The sequence below is a fragment of the Myotis yumanensis genome, unplaced genomic scaffold (assembly GCF_028538775.1).
Source record: "Myotis yumanensis isolate MYYU_CA2020_CCGP unplaced genomic scaffold, mMyoYum1.0.hap1 SCAF_1, whole genome shotgun sequence".
Lineage (NCBI taxonomy): Eukaryota > Metazoa > Chordata > Mammalia > Chiroptera > Vespertilionidae > Myotis > Myotis yumanensis.
In genome coordinates, this window is record NW_027223752.1 from 26,784,771 (window position 1) to 26,806,162 (window position 21,392).

General features: G+C 46.9%; 1 protein-coding gene across 17 annotated transcripts in view; it reads right to left on the bottom strand.

The window, feature by feature from the left end:
• The window catches only part of NRXN3 (neurexin 3), a 1,545,560-nt gene that overhangs the window by 1,519,506 nt on the left and 4,662 nt on the right, over positions 1 to 21,392 (bottom strand). The gene's annotated exons all lie outside the window — the stretch shown is intronic.

Below are 21,392 nucleotides of genomic sequence, written 5' to 3' on the forward strand. Positions count from 1 at the left end.
CACCCAGCTAAAGGCAGAGGCAGCCTTCTATACCGAATTATGCATGTGTGCACTGGGCTAACAGGCCGACTAGCGAGGACCGAGGTCTGCTGGATCATTTACATGCTGGCGATGGCATTCATGGAGCCTTTGGCAGAGTTCAAAGGAAAGAGCTGGAGAACAGACGTTCAAGACATAAGCAAACTGCTACACTTCTGCAGTTTCTGGTAGGTGGGGCAGAAAGGTCTCCTCAGGCAATTACGCAGAATGGTGCCAAAATATGTGTGCGTGACACGCGGCTCCCACTGCCTATGACACACCCTCCATCCCTGAATCTCAGCCTCCCACTCGCCTGGCAGGCTCCTTTAAAACCAAGGCTGGCCCTAACTGGCTTGGCTCAGTGGATAGAGCGTCGGACTGAAAGGTCCCAGGTTCAATTCCAGTCAAGGGCATGTTCCTTGGTTGCGGGCATATCCCTGGTAGGAGGTGTGCAGGAGGCAGCTGATCGATGTTTCTCTCTCATCGATGTTTCTAACTCTCTATCCCTCTCCCTTCCTCTCTGTAAAAAATCAATAAAATATATTAAAATATATCTATATATTATAAAAAAAAAAAAAAAAAAAAAGGCTGTGTCACCACCTGGAGAAGGCCTGACCTATACCCCCAAGTTTTGTAGGTGACCTTATTGGTGCTCCTTCAGTAACCTATGGCTGCCTTCCTTGGAGTCCTCCAATTCATCCATCTGTTCACAGCATTTCTTCCAAAGGGAAGCCTCCTCCAACACACTCAAATAAGACAGACCTCCCTACACATCTACCTCATAGTTTTATCCGAGTCAGTACTCAGATTTTCAGTACTTATGTAACTCTGCTAGCCCCCGATTGTAAGCTTCATGAAGAACAGGATTTGTTGGGCCTTTACCACTCACTGTACCCCCTGCACCTACCACAGTACCTGGCCTGCGCTGAAACTCAACAGATAGTGACTTAATAAAGGAATAAATCAGTCCTATGACAACATATTATGGTTATATTAATTGTCTCTCTTCTCACCTGGGTTGTGAGATCTTTAAGGGCAAGGACGGTATCTAATTGGCCTTTTCTCCTCAGCACAAGAAGCAAGGTGGGGTCAAGCATTTCTGGCTCCCGTGGGTGAATATTTCCCATCACCATGATGAGCCAAACAGCTCACCTCATTTTGTTCTTTCACGGTACTTAGCATCATTCCTAACCCATAGCAGGTGCTCAGCATCTGTTTTCAGATGATTTACCTTTTAAGGAACCTATACCTAAGTCTGGGAATGTATCCTCTATGCCAAACAGTGAAAAGTATGCCCCTGAGTGGCCATGACACTGCCAAGCAGTCCTTCATGGTCACCAGGCATGGACAAGGGCAGTGTTTTGAACAAAAGGAGCCTGCCCATGAGGTAGAAGACCTGAGTGTCAGTCTCACCCTGCACTTTCTGGCTGGGTGGCACGGGAAAAGCAACAAATTCCTTGGCACGTATTTGTATCATCTCTAAAAGTGGGGGAAGTTTCCCCTGGTCCCCAGGCATAAAGTCCACCTTCCCATGGTGTGGTAACTGAATACAACAGCCAGTCACACAGACCCAAGTTTGAATCCCACCTTCTCTGATTTTCAGCTGTGTGACTTGAATAAGTGACTTGATGAGATTTGAGTTCAGTTTCCTCATCTGTAAAATAGGGCTAATAATAGTTTTCATGGATGGAATAAGATAATGGTTGTAAACTTTGTTACAAATGAGCACAGCTAGCAGTTTATTGATGATAGAAGGTTATAATGGAAAGACCATAGGTTTGGACTGAGAAGATCTACTCTGGTTAGTGGAGTAATAATGGGCAAGCTGGGTTGTAAGGTTCAGTTTCCTCATGTGGAAAGTGGAGGAGACAAAACCATCTCTTCTCACTCTGGCCTAAGTCGCTCCCACCCAGGGTACCTGCATTTACTGTTCCCAGTAGTGCATCCCCCTCCCCAGCTTTTCTGTGGCTTTCCCATCATTCAGATCTTATCTGAGCTCAGATGTCATCTCCTTGATGGCTTTCCCTGCACCTCTCCAATGTCACCCACCTGCCCTATATTTATTTTATTTCCTTCCTGGAAGTCACTTCTATCTAAAATTGTCTAATTTTTTGTGTTTATTGTCTAGCACCTTTCTTATTAGAATCTCAGCTGTATGAAAGCAGAAAACCTGGTCTGACCTATACTCAGCTGTATCCCCAGAGCCTAGAATGCTGCCTTGCACACGTTAGGGCTCAACAAACACTGAATGAATGAAGTCAGGAAGGAAGGAAGGAAGGAATGAGTGAACCAACATCCTCTAGGATCACTGTGAAGAAACAAATGAATAATGCAACTAAAAGTGCCTAACACAGTGCCCGGTACATACTAGCCCCTTTATGTTAATTTCCCTTGCTTTTCCTGGGAACTAATTTTTAAGCACTATAGTCCTTAAACATTATCTCAGCTTGGAATTTTAAAACTTGCTTAAATTGAGCCAAGGTTACCAGACGGAAGACAAAAAGAGTGGGGAGGGGGAGTCATAATTAACCTCCATACGCAGATCTCTACCAAGCGCTTAACACCTCCAAAATGTCTGAGCAACTGAGCCTCCCAGGATCCCCTGAGTGCTCCGGAAGACAGGTCATCAATTGAGCTACTTCTGCATCTGCACACGTTGCAGATCAGACACAAAGACAAATGATGCTCAGTCCAGTGCCAAGGGGTCAGCGCCAGCCGGGGTATAGATTGCAGGCTGGACCCCTGAGAGGACTCAAGTCTAAAATGCAGGCCCAGTCTGGTACTGACCAAGATGGGGACCGATATAATTACCCTAGGATGCTGGAGGATCCTGCTCTATTCTTCAAGTGCTGCCCCCTCCACTTAGCCATTTATTGCTGGAGCCCTTCTGTTCATTCTGGGACATCTCTCCTATCCTCCCTTTAGTCCACCCCAGTTGGGTGGCTCTCTTACTCTACCCAAGGTCCCAGGCCAACATGATAGATGAGTCTGTCTTCCCATCTTCTTTCAGATGCTGCCAGACTATTGCAGGTCAAGCAGCCTGACCTCCAGCAAGCAAAGGTAGCAATGACCTCACCTTGCCCATACATTCAAGGCATCTATATTCTACACCATTGAGCTTCAGCTGCTCCAAAGCTGAGAGGTAGCACATCAGAGGTCAAGAGGTCAAAGTGGCTGTCAGGGCTCCATCTCCCCAATGGGCTCTTTCCCAGTGGGCTGGGCTTAAACTCTAGATGGCAGCCAGAACTTGCAGCCCTGACCCTCTCCCAACTCTGCTAGACAAGACACGAGAAATGCCAGATGTGACCCCTGCCAGATGTGAACCTACACTTTAAATGTCAAAAAAAAAATTGCAATTCTCTATGTGCAGATGCCACATTGCCTATAAAATGCCAAAGCAAGGCCACAATGGAATTAATCTGTGGTTCTCACCACTGCACTCAGCCCATTACTCCCAGAAAACCATTATCGTGTGTAAGAAACAGACTGATATGGGTTGAATGCCAGGCCTGTGACCCAAACCCAGCTTGCATCATCTCCACTGGACTGGAGCACAGGCAGAGTCTCCTCTCTATTTCTATAGGTCAAATTCCAGACACAGAGGAGGAGAATTTGCCTGATGACCAGCTACAGAAAACAGGTACTAGGATACCAAGTCTAGCAGAAGAGGTTGGGTGAGGCAGGGGAGACACAAAGAGGATGGCCCTCAAGCCACCACACATCAATGCCCCCAGTGCCTGGGCAGAGGGCTTTCTGAGGGCATGGGTTGACAGATAACCTTGAACTCCATCGTCTAGTCAGTTTGGCTGCAACCTTGACCCCTTCAGTCCCACTTACACTTGATACTCAAGTTTCTTAGTGAAAGAGAGAGCTAGTACTGTTTACAACAGATTCCTGGGCAAGCCTGAACTTCCTAAATAGCTGCCCTGACTCTTTGAGATCCTTCACTTGGTGCTTTTCTAGCTTCCCTTCCTCAATTTTAAAGTTACTTAAACTATATTGAGTCCTAATGTCCAGCCAGACCAACCTGCTGTGTGACCTTATGAAATCTTTCACTCCTCGAGCCTCAGTTTATGTATCCCTAGAATGGGTGGTTAAATTAAACAAGCTCTAACATTTCATTTTAGCACTAATATTTTGTAATTCCATAATTGTTTGAAAGATAATCAGCTGGAGTCATCTGTAACAATGATATCCACATTATCAGAATTCAACCTGGATCTGAAACTTTCTGAAGTTTTCCTCAGCTTGGTAAATGTTTTGTAAGTCAATTTCTCCTCCCCACATTCTTATTCCACATAGAGGTGGTGGGTCAGGAAGGGAAGAGGCATTGGGCAGATTGAGAAGAAATTAGGAAGTACTGCTGACTGGCATCTCCTTGGAAGGAAGAGAAAAATGTATATGTTCAGGCTCATTGGTTGACAGCTCCTGAGGCCTCTCCTACCCCTTCTTTTGCTGAAATATGTGAAATCTGCCCCAGTGGTCTGGAGCCATGCCACCCTCCCTGGGAGAGGAGATCTGGTGCCAAGCTCCTGATGGCTACTCACATCAACACCCTGGGAGTCGTCCTCCACACCACTCTCTCTCTCATCCTATATCCAATTCATCATCAATTCCAGCCAATGGTACCACCAAAATATGTCACAACTCTGCCAGCTGTCACCCATACCACTGCCCACACTCCATCTCTGGCACCTAGCACAGTGTCTGGACTCAGCAGGTACTCAATAAGATTTGTTGAGTGAATGGAGTCCAAGAGGACTTCTTTCTTCCTGAGAAACAGAACTAAAAGATAGGCTGTTTTTGCAAGGCAATAATGAGTTCATTTCCTGCCCAGCCAAAGAATAAATAAGCACATTCAAACCCTACACCACCACACCACTGAGTTAAGAATTCCTCTCATCCTCCTTCCCATTCAGGTCTCAAGACTCAAGAGTGACAATGAAACCACAGGCATCTCCTCACTGTGCAGATAAGATCAGAGTGTAAGTATCAGTTTAACATCTGAACAGTATTAATTCCCAGGAGCCATCTCCTGCCCTTAGGCAGTGTAACAATATCCAAACAACACACACCCTGCATATGCACACACACACACACACACACACACATCATGCTTGGGGCAGAAGAAAGCAGGGCTATAACTCAGATTCCTCTCTGAGACCACATGGCTCTGCCCACAGAAACATTAAGAGTCTGCACCTCAGTCCACTGGCCTGGTTGGAATGGTCTTCTCTTCATGAATGCAAAGGACAACCCTCCCACCCCACCTGCCCCCATCACCAGGGCCAAATTCTCAGAGTTTGCACACAGCTTGAAGAGAAGAAGGGATGATCTGATACCCCCGCTCACCCCACTTTCTAGAACTCTGCATCCATCTACAGGGAGTCACTTACTATAAGTGAGCTAGAGGTGGTGTGCGTGGCTGTCTGGTTTCCCTGACATCACATCTGAAGATTTTCTTCATTATTTCACACTGGTGGCACTACCTCCAAACTTCCAATCCCATTACACCATCACTGGACATGTCTAGAAGTCAACCTCTCAGCCCAAGACACAGAACCAGGCTCTCACAGCCCATCTGGCCACAACTGTGGGGGCTGGGGGATCCCCACATGGGTCCTCTCCTGGAAAGTCCCAGCCTCCCCGCTCAGCTTCCTCGAATGCACTTCCATGTTGGCCTACCTGCCCCTCCATTCTGACTGCTCTGGGGGCACATTGCATCATGGTTAGGTGGTTAAGCTCTGGAGCCAGGCAGACTTGGTTCAGGTCTGTACCCTCTGAAGGGAGTAGACCTGAGGGATTCACATGACCTCGCCAAGACTCCAGGCTCTGGTCTGTACAAGGTAAGTCACAAGGCCTGCCGCACAAGACTGCATGGGAAGCCAATGAGTGAACTACTGCATGGAAAGCTCCTTACAGACATCCCTCCTTACTCGCAGTCACTTTCTGCAGTTTTAGTTACCCACAGAACCGTGTATCTGGAATTATTAAATGGAAAATTCCAGAAATAAACAAATCATACATTTTAAATTGCTCACCATTCTGAGTAGCACAATGAAATCTCATGTCCTGGCTGTGAATCATCTCTTTGTCTAGTGTATCCACGCTGTATACACAACCTGCCCATTAATCACTTAGGAGCCTTCTTGGTGATGAGAGAGAAAGAGCAAGACTACATTCACATAACTCTTATTACAGTATCAATATACATAAAAGCCTAAGCGACCATTATGACTGAACAACCGGAACAACCGGTCAACCAGTCACTATGATGCACACTGACCATCAGGGGGCAGACACTCAATGCAGGAGCTGCCCCCTGGTGGTCAGTGTACTCCCAGCGCCGCTCAGCCAGAAGCTGGGCCTGTGGCTGGCGAGCACAGCTGTGGTGGCAGGAGCCACTCACAACTCCACAGCAGCGCTACCGAGTGGTGGCAGCAGGCACAGCAGGCTGGGATGAGCACAAGTGGCACGTCACCAGCTTGGGCTCCTCCCTGGACACCTGACACTTGGCGCACTGCTACATCCCTTGGAGGATGACCGACTGCCGGTTTAGGCCAGATCCTGGCCTGCGGAAATCAGGCCTAAATTGGCAGTTGGACATCCCCCGAGGGGGTCTCAGATTGTGAGAGGGTACAGCCCAGGCTGAGGGACTCCCACCCCCCACCCCCACCCCCATGCATAAATCTGTGCACTGGGCCTCTAGTATTGTTATAATTGTTCTATTTTATGAGTTATAAATTAGTTTTTAATCTCTTACTGTACCTAATTTATGAATTAAACTTTATCATACATATGTATGTATAGGAAAAAGCATAGTATAAAAAGGGTTTGGTAGTATCTGCAGTTTCAGGCATCCACTGGGGGTCTTAGAACATATCCTCCAAGGATAAGGGGAGACTACTAGATATAAAAGTGAGTCACTGATGGAGGCCAAATTCTTCCAATTCCTAGTCACACCCTTTCTACCAGACAACACTGCTGGTTGTCATTGTCCCTTTGCCACCGGTTTCCTTACCAATACCCTTCTCTTATAGAATGCCCCTCCCAATTCACTCCTCTCCCCAAGGAAAGCCTGAAGAGTAGGCATCTAGGTGGTAACAGTGGTTCTTTCTGGAAGGTGAGATTCCAAGTGAGCTTCATTTTCTCCTTCATGCATTTCTCTGTTTTCTGGATTGTTTTTCCTGTGTCTGTTTTATTTTGCAGTATACATGACACATGTATTCTTTGCTAAAATGGAAGAAAATATAAAGCTATTCCAAAAATTCCCAGGCCTTATTTCTAGAAGATAGTTCATGAAAGAGAACTAAGGGTGATGAAACATTCTCATTGGACCCTCAAGGTCTAGGCAAGAAGTGGCTCCATGTCACAATGTGCCTGATTATGGAAGGAGAAGCACCATCCACGAAGCAGGTGTTCACCGAGTGCTCACCCCGTGCGAGGAGCCATGTGTGCACAAAACAAAGTCCCAGCCAGCCCTCAGGGTGACAGGTTCTATTCAGGTAGACAAACAATAAGCAACATAAACACCTATGTACTATGTCAGGTGGTGTTAGGTGCTATAAAAATTAAGTAAGGAGGGGGATGAGAGTGCTGGGAGAGAAATGCTATTCTGGGAAGGTGCTTGGGTTATGTTTGCCCAATGGGATTCATTTGTGCAGAGACCTGGGGAGGAAAACAGCCAGGACAAAGGCTTGGAGGCTGGACTGGGCTTAGCAACTGTAATAGCCCCAGCGAAGAGAGTGGAAGGAGAGGGGGGATGGAAGGTGCTGGGCCTCCCAGGTCATATTGAGGATTCAGGGGCTCCCAGGTCATACTGAGGATTCAGGGGCTCCCCAGTCATACTAAGGACACAGGGGCTCACTTTGAGTGGCATTGGAAGCCACTAGAGAATTCTGAGAGAGTTACATATCTTGACTTTCATCTTAAAGATCATTCCATTCTGCTGGGTGAAGAACAAAAAATGTAAGGAGTCAAGAGTGGAAGCAAGAGTCCAGTAAGGAAGTCAGTACAATAATTCAGGCAAGAGGTGGTGGCAGTGGTTTGGATGACCAGAGTAAAGAGTGTGGTAATGTTCTTGGTCCATTTGTCAAGGGACAGCCTACAGGCTTTGCTGACACATTAAACATGGGGCATGAGAGACAAAAGGAGTCCATGCAATTCTAAGTGTGCTAGGTGTAACTAGGAGGATGGAGTGGCTGATTCTAAAACAAGAAGAGTAGGAAGAGAAGGTCAGGGCAGGAAGTAAAAGATGTTAAAGCATGTAAGAGTTGATCAAATTAGTATACGACAAGCAGGTAGAGATGAGAATCAAGCAGGTGGTTCTATAAATTTAAGCTCAAGTGAGAGGTCCAGTCTGGGCCTATAGTTCTTAGAGCACTAAACTGGGCAGTTTATCTACAATTCCTCATTTAATATTCTGAATCATTCTGTGGAATAGCTATGACTTTGTTCCTGTTTTTAAAATGACAAATCTGAGATTCTGAGACAGAAAGTGACTTGCGCCAAGTTTGAGCACACAGAACAGACTCACTCGCATTCACAGCTGGATCTGTCTGATTCCACAGCATATGTCTCAGTCCTTTAAAAACTCCAGATTATAGTAACCACATGCCCAGTAACTCAAGGAACATGACAGCCTGCACCTTCCATGTTCAGTAAGCTGAGCCCTTCTACCTATGAGGTCTGCAATTCTTCTTGTTGCCTGAACATCTGTGGCATCCAGGTCCCAGACTGATGTCTAGCTCTTATGCATGGGCTTTTGCTTTGGTTTCCTGATCCCTCCTCACCCCCCAATCCTCCAAGAGACCTGGAATCAGGCTCTAAACACTAGCGTACAGAACTGTAGCTCTATTTTCCCATCAGTTATTACTAGTCCCCTGCCTGGGCAGGCATTCAAGGTGTCTGCTCTTGGGAGGTAACCATGAGCTTAGAGATGCCATGACATTGACCTCAGATGGCTCTCCCCACTGTGGGACCTTAGTCAAATCATTTGACTTTTATGGCTCAGTTTTCTCAACTGTCAGAGAATGGAAGTTAGATAGGATTTTTGAGACTATAAACTATGTGGAAAGGGTGAGTGTTCCTGAACACAGGTATTTTACAGTGGGCCTTTGATCCTGCAGTTCCATTTTGAATCCTGGTTCTGATGCTCAGTAGCTGGAGAGCCATGAGCAATTTAATCCCTCCATCCTAATCTTCCATTTCTAAAATGAGGGTGACTATATCAACCCCACAAGGATGCCAGTAGCAGTCATATGGCACATGGGTGTTCTCTATGGGATAGCTTTCTAAATACTCACTTTAGAAAAGTCCAACAGCACACAGTGAGCCCAAGTTCCCCAATTCCAGAGGCTTCCCTTCTTCCTTGGCACATGTAAAAGATTCTAGCATGGTCCACTCAGCCTTCTGATGACATTTTACCTCCTGACTTGACCTACCCCAAAACCTGACATCCTAACAGCTCACCCTTCCATTCATCCTGGTCTTATTTCTTCTACTCCTACTCCCAAGAAGACCCTGGTAGAGGTATTAGAAGGAAAGGAGAAAGGTGAAAATAAATCTCCTTGCCTATCCCATCCACCACCAGAAACAGCAGCTTTCTATTAGCAGAATCGGATCAATACAAAATAAGAACGATCACCAGAATTACTACCATGCCCATGGTTCCCATATACCAGGCAGAACCACAAGAGTGGTGTGAAGAGTGGAATAGAGTGTGGATCTGGTGTCAGACCACTTGGTTTCCAATCCTGGCTGGACCAACTATTAGTTAGATGGCCTTGGACAAGTCACTTGATTTTGAGCCTTCCTCAACTACAAAAATTATGTCATCCCCTCTGATTTATAAATAGAAACACTTAGGCTCAGGATATAAAGTATCTACTCAGCTAATAAATAACAAGGAGGGAATTACCTGAAGTCTGCGTACATCTGCGTACATGACCCCAAAGCTCATGCTTTTCTCACAACATCTTGATACCCAGAGCACTGCAGGCTTACATCTCACTTACTTGCTGAGAGGCCTTAGGCAAATTACTTAACCTCTCTGAGATTCCATGCATCCCATATATAAAGTGAAGACCTCTGCCTGCCTCAGGGGCCATCGTGGGGACCTGGATAGCATGTGAACAACTTGGGCACAGTGTGTCCACGAAGCAGTCTCTCTGTGACTTAGAGATCCATTCTCACTGCTACCTTGGGGATAATTCAAATTAGAAACATTCATACGTCCAAGGCGTCCTGGAACAAGTAGGTCCTCCATAACTGTTCTCTGCAACTTAAAAACCATATCCAAGACCATATGGCTATGAATGACAAAGCTAATATTCACACACTACTCTTTGCCCCAAGTCTATGGCTCAGCCAAGCCATCCAGAGACCTGAGAGCATCATGCTCCCACCACTAGCCTGCTCCCTTATTCCTCCTGCCCCAGCTCAATTTTCAACTACCTAAACAGATTCTTACACAGCAGGAAAAATCACCAAGTCAGAAAAGCCCCCTTTTTGCCAGCTCAGTGCAGGATCCCCTAGCAAAAATGCTTCTGCCTCCATTCCAGATAACAGGAAGAATAGCATCCTATTGACATCCTAAGGCATGAAAGAAATTAATTCTCCAAACACAGTCCAGAGCACATATTGGCCCAGTGAGGGTCAGCTAAATACACACAGAAACCAACACAGCAATTCTGAAGCCATTAGATCCCTGAGGAAACGGTGGTGCTGAGAAGGCACCTATCAATCAAAGCTGATCCTGGAGGAGCCGTGCATGTACACAATGCCAAAAGAATTAAAAACTCAAACCCATACAGCATGAACTCAGGTTCCTGTACCTCAGGCTCTGCCTGGGACACAGCACCCTTCAGAAGTATTTTGCAAGAAGCACCAACCCTCAGACTTCCCCTAAAAGATACTTAGCCCTTTTTCTCTGACTGACAAACTACAGGAGAACAATGTTGACAGATGAAAACTGGTGTGGTCCTTCATAGTTACCCTCTTGCTCTGCCTTTTCCCCTTCCTGTCCAAGTGCCAGGATGAGTCAGATGTACCCACATGGATTATATTCTGGACCTGGCTCAGCAGAGCCAGTCAGCCAGGAGTGTCCTCCTTGTCCCTAGTTCTGCCAAATTCAATTATTTCTCCATACCACCTGCAGAGTTTTGCTCCTACAACAAAAGTGAACAAACCACTCTAATTCATCCTGTGCTTCCCAGGACACACAGACTAAAGTCCAAAAGCCTTTGCCCACTATCCTACAGTTCCCAGCATCCACTGCAACCCCCACCCATGGAGAAGCAGCCACATGCTTGGGGTGGGATGGCTCCACCCTCAGCTCCAGGGGCATTCCGTTCTGATTGGTTCAGAGAAGGGCATGTGACCTAAGTTGTTCCAACCAAAATGAACTCCAAGACTTGTTCAATGACTTGGGGAAGAGAAGTACTCTCTGGCTCTTGATGGTGAGGTGTGTTTGCCTGAGTTCTAGAGTTGCCAAAAGATTTTACTACTATGGACAGAGCCAGCCTGAGCCCCTGATAATATCAGATACTCCCAGACTGAAACAAAGCTGAGGTCCAACCTCTAAAATGCTAGTTATGTGAACCCAACCCTCCCCCTGAAAATATTATCTCTATGGTTAAGCCAGATTAAGTTGGGTATCCCATGATAAGGATCATCCTAACTGAAACACCTACTATTCCAGGTTCTTCAAAAAGGTGCCTGAACATACTTCTCCAGCCCCCTCCCTCACTCAGTCCTCCACCCACATGCTGCAAAGGTTAGTTTCCTGTGTACTGAGGAGAAGTCCTCAGTTTCTTTCCTTTCCTCATGCCATTCCCTTGGCCTGTCACTCTTAGTCTTTCTCCCCATCTGCTGATGTTGTTCTTTATGAATTCCACCTTTGCAATGAAGCCTTCCTCACATCCCTGCCCCCGGCAGGGTATAGGTGTCCCCTCTAAGGAAACCACCATATTCTCCATGGAAACCCCCATCCTCTCCCTGGAAATACACATGGTCCCTTCTATTCCAGACCCAGGCCTCCTACTAAGATTACATACATTCACGAGGCCCTTCACTAGAGAATGCCAACCATTACTTTCCTCTGCACTAAACACAATGCCCTAGGTAAAGGAAGTACCCAGTAGATGTTTGCAAAATGGAATTTGTGGAAGTCTGCACCTGGCCAGCTTGGTCTGTGAGTGTGTTGGCTTTCCAGAGGCATTTTCCTCTCTCATCTCCCAGACCTCTGTGGACCACAGATGCACATTTTGAGACATGATGGCCTAGGGAACACTATGGACAAGGAAGGGGTGGGAGATCAGTAGGGGATCAGCAAAGCAAAACTGCATTGCAAACCCCCTTTAAACATAGTATTCAAACTCCAGCAAGCCACTGGAGTCCCTTCATGTGCCCACAAGGGCTCTCTCTGAACCACTTCTATCAGATCCACCCCCAACCATTGTGAAACTCTCCCTAGCTCAGCTCCCCAGGTTTCAGTCCCAGCTGTACCATTAACCACTTGTATGTCCTTGGGCAAGTCATGTAACTGCTTCTGGCCCTCATCTCTACATTGAAGAAGGTAAACTAGCCATGCTCTAACATTCCACCCACTCTCTAAGATGCTAGGATTCTATGTAAGAAAATTGATTTTCTACTTTCCCAACCCCTCATTTGTAGAAATCCAAGACTCTAACACTAAAAAAGAGTTAGAGTTTTTCCCACCCTGTAAGCTTTCCATCTCTTCCCTATTTCCTAGGTAAAAGGACATATTTTCTCCCAAGGAGGCTAACATGGTGCCTGCCTTAGGTGCCAAGGAGAGAGAGGCTTGGCAATCCTCCCTTCCTTCTTAAAACATAAAACCTAAGATGGCAAAATTTGCCAGCTGCCTCATTACACCCAAAATCTAAATCTGGAAGCTCAACACCATGAGTAGCTGTTGTGGAAAAGGACTCATGATGCATCTTTACTAGTAGGTAAAAAATCGAGCTAGTGTGACAGCTTCCAAAACATGATTCCCATGCCTGGCACAGAGCAGGCGCTCAATTAGTATTTGCTAAATTAGTGAATGGACTTCCTTTCAAACAAAATAGCACACCCTGGATTGTGGATGCTTATAAAATTAAGCTGGAAAGACAGCAACCAAATTTTCCCATTAGTAATTTCTGGAGGGGGGACTTACAGGTGACTTTCTGTTTTGGGTATTTTCTACATGTTCTGTAACAAACATATTATTTTGTAATAAAATCATTAAGTTACTTTTATAAGAAGTTAACTGGTGTAAAAAAAATAACTACACAGATACAAAAAAAGAAAGAGTGACTGTCATCCAAAATCCACAACCTACACAGAAACCGAACATCTTACCACCCACACACCCACCCCTTCTCAGAGAATGCCTCCCTGCCTTCCCTTTTCCGGGGAGTCGAGTGATCGCCTTCAAGTGTTCACCTCACCAGCGTCACAGTATGGAGACAGCCCCCATTCCTCCAAGACTTAGAGAAAAGCAGACAGGAAGCTAGCCTTCCACTTCTGGCATCCACCTTGACAGAACCATCCCATCAGTCCTGGATGAGAATCCAGGGAGGGCATGGACAAGCTTCCATCTACATGTGTGTATTCCCTCACCTGCAGGGTGGGGGCAGGAGGTTGAAAAAAAATTAATTCCCATATCTTGGCAAGCTTTTCAGGAATTTAATATTTGATCAGTGCCCCATTAACACATCTCCTTTATCTTCCCACATCTTCCTGCCTCTCCTTATTGCTCTAGACCAGTGGTTCTCAACCTTGGCTGCACATTAGAATCACCTGGGAATCTTTTTAAAATCCTGATTTCTGGGCCTCACCCTCCAAAAATTCTGTTTCTTTGTTATGGGGTGAGACCACAACATTAATAACAAAGAAACAGAATTTCCGGAGGACGAGGCCCAGAAATCAGGATTTTAAAAAGATTCCCAGGTGATTCTAATGTGCAGCCAAGGTTGAGAACCACTGCTCTAGACCAAGTCCATGGCCTGAGTTCTTTTCCTTCTTCCCAGCTCACCTCCCATCTGTTCAGAGCAGAGCAGCTCAAGGTGGGCCAGGGGCCCACACAGCTCAGGAGCAGAGGTGACCTCAGGTGAACCCACAGGGAGGGTAGTCAGGAAGACACCAGACAGAGGAGGAGGGACGGAACTGTAGGTGACAAGCATCTTACTAATTAGCAACAGGGGAGGAAGAGAAGAGGGGGACAGAGGGCAAACATTTGCTATGGGCTCCTGGGCCAACAGACCTAGAAGGAGGCTGGCCTGGTAGCTCTTACAGAGGGAAGAAACATGGAGAACCCTCACAGCACAGAGGAGCAGCCATGCCGCAAAGAGGCCTCTGTTTCCTCCTTCCTCTGGGTTCTCTCTGATCCAGAACAAGCAGGCCTGTGGACTCTGGGGGGAACTCCCAGCACTGCCAAACAGGTAAGGTCCAAGCAGCCCAGACAAGGCAGAATTCAGAGAGGCCCACCATCTGTGAACTTAACCTCTCAAGCCTCACTTTCCTCACCTGCAAAAGGGGATAAGAATTCCCACTTTCCTAGTTGTGGGGATTCAGAGAGATAATTTTGGAAAATCATTTTGCTCATCACTTGGCATCTGAGAGAGTTCCATATGTGGCCAGGTTAATCAGCATTTTCTTAACTTCTCTGATTTTCCTCACCCTCAGCTCCTCCTTCAGCTCTCAGAACGAATGAATACTCCTTCTTCTGAGCCACTTTCCCACTCGGAGATGGGATGTTAGAGGGTGAGGTCAGACAGACCTCAGTTTTAGTCCCAGCCTGGGCACCTCTCTGTGCCTCAGTTTCCTCATCTGTAACAAGGCAACGATAACAACAGCATCTCCCTCCAAGACTCATTGTGAGGATTCAGTGAAGTGACACACGTGAGTCCCTCACCCCAAGGCCCGCATAGAGTGAGCACTTGTTCAGTTCTAGCTGTTCTTTTGCCCCTGACTTTATCCTTTCAAATTAGGTACCCATAATTCCCAGAGTCCCCAGTACCTTTCCTTCAGAGCACTCATCATAATTTGTAATTAGAAATTTCTTTGTTTTGTTTAATATTTGCCTTTCCATTCAAGCTTAAAGTCCATGAGGGATAAACCACATGTCTCCTCTGATTGTGACTGCATTCCTGGTACTGTGCCTGGATAGAGTAGGTATTTAATAGATATCTGTTGGGTGAATAAGTGCATGAATAAATGAATAGAATATTAGCGTTGGCATGGATGATCACCAAGGTCCCTTCCAGCTCTGAGAGCCTCTGACTACTCTCAATTTTTTGACAGTTTGGAAGAAAAGCTTAAAATGAGCCCCTGAGAAGCTGTTTCACAGATCCCCGGGGAAGCCTCAGGATGCATGCTGCCGACAGACTTCCGAACACTCAAGTTGCGCAGAGACTTACTCTGATTTTTTTTAACCTGCGAAGAGAGCTGAATTTCCAGGTTAGGCTTATCATCTCCTCCCTCAGGGCTGCCTGCACACAGGGCACTCAACACGGTTCTGTGGTGGGCAGCAGGGACCTGGGCCAGGCAGACAGGCTGTCCCCTGTCCACAGTGGACAGTCAGTCCTTGGCAAAGGAGGTCACACCTCACAGAGCAGTGGGTGACCACAGCAGTCTCTACCCTCACCTTTTCCTCCTCCAAAGAGAGAAGACTTCATATATGTGTGCATGGAACACAGGGGGCTCTGGGGCTGGCCCTGGATGTCACCACCTCACCCAGCCACAGAAAGTGCTTGCTTTCGATGCATATTCCCAGGCTCCAGTACTCCTAAATCTCATCTGTAGAGGGGCCTGAGGATATGCATTTTATAAAAACTCCCCAGACATTTTGGTGCATGCCAAAGCCTGAAAAGTGTCATTCTAATGACAAGAAGATGGATCAATGTAAGCATCGTCCCCTGGAGGCTGGGTGTGTATAACCAATTACCTTCACACTTCTAACCTAACCCTGAAAGCGAAAGCTGGTCCAGCCTGCAGACACCTGCTTTGCAGCGAGGCTGTTCTGAAACACTGGTTGGCAAGCCTTATGGAATCATGTGGGAATGTTTAATTAAACTATACTGATGCCGGGTCTTACCCCTAAAGATTCTGACTCAGTTGATATGAGATGCAGCATAGGTTTGGGATTTTGATACGGTGATTCTACTGTACAGCAAAGTTTGAGAACGACTGCTCTAACTTATCCTCCCTGCCCAGCTCCCACCTCACCAGTGCAGACGCAAACACCACTAGCTCTTGGAACAACCTCCACCCCATCAGAGGTTCAGCCTGAGAAAGAAAAAACACTGGGGTTGACATCACAAGACCCTGGATTTCTGGGGCACAGGATCTTGTCAGAGGATCCATCCTAAAAGCCCCACATCTTTATCCCCTAGAAGTTATAAGTGACGTGTGAGCAGGCATCGGTGTCCTTGGTGTGCATGACACAACAGAACACAACTGTAATGTCCCAAAGTCCCCTTTGCTGAAGTTGCATCTCAGCTCCTCCATTTACCAACTCTGCAACCTCAGGCAAATTAGTTAACCTGCCCACCCCCACTTGCCTCATCTGTAAAATGGGAATAACATTACCTAACACTAGCTCACTGTGTCCTCACAACTTACATACAAAGCACTTAACACAGTTGCTGGAACAATCAAAGCTCAATCGATCTCAGCCAAAGACAATATGTGAAATGGTTGCTCACTAGATGCTTCATTATTTTCTTCCTTGAGAGGGGCTTGGACCCTTAGCAGCTGTTCTACCAACCTCAGATACTTACTACTCCTCTAGGGGCCCTTTTCTAACTTTCTACCTAGCTTCTCTGAGCCTCAGTTTCCTCATCTTCAAAGTGGAGGTATGAAAGTACTAACTCACATTCATTCAAAGAACCAGTGAGCTAACCTATGTAGATTGCCAACACAAGGCCTATCTACAGAGTCACTCAAAAACCAAAGGTGCTGGGGAAGGTGAGTAACAAGTGTTTCTCCCCCTTGAATTGAGGTTCAGCAAAGAGCCATCCCCACCCCCTCTGGTAGCCAGTGGGTATAAGGGATGATTCCTGCAGGCCCATGAGGAGTTGACAATTCCAAATTTGGAGCCAGGGGAAAAGGCAGTCCCGCTTCCCCAAAGCCTGTCCTGGGCTGTGCTGAAGAATGCTGACTCCAGCTTGGGGCCCCTCTCGCCAGCTCCCCATCCTCCTCACTCCATTTAGCTCTGGCAATCCAATTCCCTTTCCTCCACCCGGAAATCGATGTTTAATTAACACATTATTGGAAAAATAAACACAGTCTTCAATGAGGCTGCAATGAAGCTAATGCAGCTCAGCTTGGGGGCTACAGACCATCCCTTTAGCCACTAAAAGGCTCTGCTCTTCCCTGAGTCTCAACCAAGAAGAAATTCCCCCTTCCTCCCTGAAGTCCTAATCTTGGGGGATCCTGGCTTCTTCCCTCTGTTTCCCCCCTCCTTGTCTCTAGGCAGAGAGACCACCCATCCCTTCTTACCCTTGACCCTCTGACATAGACACATGGGGAAGGAGGAGGAATTTGGTGTCCTCTGTTCCATGGGAGAAGAGGCATCTTCTTCTGATCACCCCCCCCCCACCCCAGCTTCTATCTGTGAGGCTATGGATGGTCTTGTCTCCCCTTTTCCTCCAAACCAGACCATCCCTCATCCAGCTGGGGGGTCAGCAGCTCTCTTGCCCTGGCTGGAGGAGGGGAAGAGGCCATGGGGTGGTGGTTGACCATGATGTGGACCTCCAGAAGACCCTCTCAGACCTCAGACTTTAGGAGCTGACCTGAAGATCTCCCCCTGGAGAATTTGCTCCTCTCATACCCATTTTAGGTGCTCCAACTCCCACCCCCTCTTTTCCAGGGTTCAGGGTAGAGAGCGGTGCAAGGTCTCAGAGAAAGCATGAATTCTGGAGTCAGACCCAGGCTTGAACCCAGGGTCAGCTACTTCTCAGTGTGTTATCCTAGATATGGAACCCCACTCTGATCCCTGGGTTTTTCATCAGGCAAATGAGGGAGGACAGTACCCACCTAAAAGAAATAGAGCAGAACACAATGCTCTGCTAACAGCAGGTGTTAGATGACTGTCCGTTCACCAGCATCTCCCACTGAGGGCCAGGCCCTTGCAAGGGCCATGGTGAGGGTAGGTCCATCAGGGAACAGGGCCACAGAGCAAAGCAGAGATAGACAGGTTGCATATTGTGTGTCTTCTGCCAACCCACCACCATCCCAAACAACCAAACTGCTCCTCTGACAAGGGGCCTGAGCAGGGAAGAAGGTACCTGAGACACCATGGGAAAGTTTCTAAAGTGCCATCAAAAAGGTAACCAGCAATGCCACTGCTGGGCAGCAGCTTCCTGTCCCTAAGCCTAGCGTGCCTCTGACTGGCAGAAACATCTTCAGCAGGTCTGGGTAGTGAGCCAGGTGCTCAGAGAGTTCCCAGGCTTAGGGGTTCTTTGGGTTCAAATCATAACCTTGCCATTTTCTACCTGTGTGACCTTGACATGTTATTTAACCTCTTTAAGCCTTAGTTTCTTTTTTGTAATATAGAGATGATAACAGTACTTACCTCATAGGGTTGTGGGAAGATTAAGTGAGATAATGCATGCCAAGTGCTTAGCATAGTATTCGGCATACAGTCAGAACTCAAATGTTGGCTAGTAGAGGTAGTTGTAGTAAGAGTAGTTAGGAGAGTAGTAGTAGTGATGTTGGTAGTAGGACTAGTCAGAAGATTCAGATCTTAATCCTTTAAAGAGTGGACAAGTAAAAGTATCTCTGGAAAAAGCCTCTACTCTCTGATACCTTCTTGCCCTAAAATTGGATTTCCCTCTCTGGCATGCCCCTTTCCCCTCTCTATCCCATTAACAGAAAATGGGTGATGTCATCTCAAAGAAGGATGACCATATATTTTATCATCCAAACCAGGACACTTCTGAGAGTTAATAATTACACCAGGACAAAGGCCTAAATGAGACTATCTCTACAAACCAGGGCATCAGGTCACTCCATCTCAAGGTCACAGAGAAATGGCTGCATGCTCTCTCTCAAGGTCCTGGCAAAAGGTAAGACTTCCCTGGTTCTCAGGATCCATTTTACTGCAGACCTCCCTTTCCCCCACATCACTAACCCATGCAAAACACACACGCACCCACAAACACAAACACAAACACACACACACACACACACACACACACTTGGGTAGGACCTCTAACCCCTCCCTGATTCAAGGCCAAGGCAGAATGGCTGATTAAGAGCCCTTCATCTACATTTCATGACATTATGTTTTCTAGCCAGCCTTTGGAAACAGAGCAAAACACACTGAAGCTAATGTCTGGGCTCAAGTATCCCTTTTCTGAGAAACAGGGCTAAGCGAGAAGCACACGAACTCCCAGGTTATCCAGACCCAGACACCAGGTGTATGGACCTCTGAATGGGCTCCTGCTGCATCTGAGAGTGACCTTGATGGGCAGGGCTACAAAGGATTGAGAACCTGGATCACCCCACTCAGGTCTCCTCCTCCAACACATTCAGAACACAACCTTGACCAGCACTCTGACAACAGTGACCTTGGAGTCCACCAGTCTTCTTCAAGTCTCCCTCCAGCTCTGCAGGAGTAGTCTTCCCTCTCTAGAGGCAACTACTCTCACCAACCTCACCAATATTCCACTCCCCTCTGACTGAGGAAGAAGGGGAACTGAAGGGAACCCCAAGCAGCCACCAGCGAAATACCCAATAAGAAAGGGTGCACATCTCATAGGCAATATGATGGTGTGGAAAGAGCACTACCTGGGCAGCCAGGAAACCTGGATTCCAGCTTTGTCTCTAGAACAAAATTGGCATACAACTTTGGACAAAGCATTTAATCTTTCTAGGCCTGAGTTTTCTCATCTATTTTTGAGATAATGGTGAGTTAATGGTGAGTTTGAGATAATGGTGAGTTCATCTCCCTTTACCTCTATTAGTACAATGTAAGGATCATGAACTTGGGCTCTGGATTAATATAGATCTGAGTTCAAATCCTTGATCTGCATTTTACTAGCTTACTTTATGTACATCTTGGTCTCCTCCCCTGTCAAGGAGAGGTATTAATAGTATATTACATTGAGTTGTTCACTAAGTGAAAAAAAAGAAAACTTGGTAGAGAACTTGGTATAAATTAAGTACCTCAGAAATAGTAGCTTTAAAACTACTATGACTACTACTGTGATGATGATGGGGATGATTACTAATATTAGAGGGACCAGGAAGGAGGCAGAGTCACTGGGACCAGGCATGGAGAAGACCTTTCTATATGACTCAGAAAATTTAACACTTTGCAGTTCCTCCAGCATATCGTGGACTTGTAGGCAGGGGTAAGACAGCCCGAGGTAAAGTTCAGCTTTCCCAAAAGACAGGCGTCAAGGTGCTAGAGAAGAAAAGAGATCCCTAACACCATATGGTTCTTTCCTCTGAGCAACAAATATTTGCTGAGCATCTATTATGTGCCAAGGCACTGGGTACACTTCAATGAACACGACAGACAAAGGCCCTCCTGCAGCTTGAGTTCTAGAGGGGAAGACAGACAAGAGCACTTTAACACTTCCATATAGAAATGGTATTAGGTAGTGATCAGCCCATTAGAATTAAAGACAGGGTAATGGGCTGGAAAGTGGCCTGGAGTTGGGGTGAGGGGGCTATTTTAGAAAGCCAGCCAGGAGACGCCTCTCTGAGGAGGCATCACTAGAGCAGAAACCTGCAGGAAGGGGTGAGGAGCAGGCCCCAGTACAGCCCCTGCCAAGCCCAGTACTGCCACCTGTTGCTGGCCCGGCCACAACGCTGCACTTGGTCATCTGCAGAGCAGCCAGGGCCGGCTTCAAGGGTCAGAGGTGTGGCTCAGCTTCCCCCTTCACACAGGAGCACACCTGGGGGACATGGGCCTGACCACAGCAGACCGATGCACCAGGCCAGCGCTGCATTTCTCATGCACTCTTTGGAAGGGGCGCTTCTACTTCTGCAAGTCTCCCATGCACACATAAGGGTCGCTAAGGAGAATGCGCCCGAGCATCCCAAAAGCATTCTCCATGTTTGGCACAATCATTGCCCCTGAGCCATCCTGCTCCACACTTCTCCCCTTTCTCTGGCAGTGACGTAACCCCTTCTCCCTAAGTCCTCAAGGTCAGCTTCGGGAAGGGAGACGGACGTCAGTAACGAAGGACAATCAGCGTCTTGCTCTGAAGATTTTTTTTCTCTTTGAGACAACATCTTTTCCAATCTCCTGTTTAATTGCTAATACAGACACACACCTTCAGCCAAAGGAAAGGGAAGATGGCGTCTGGTAGTTAAGGCAGCCGAGCCAGGAGCGCACTGGGCTGGGCTGCTGTCCT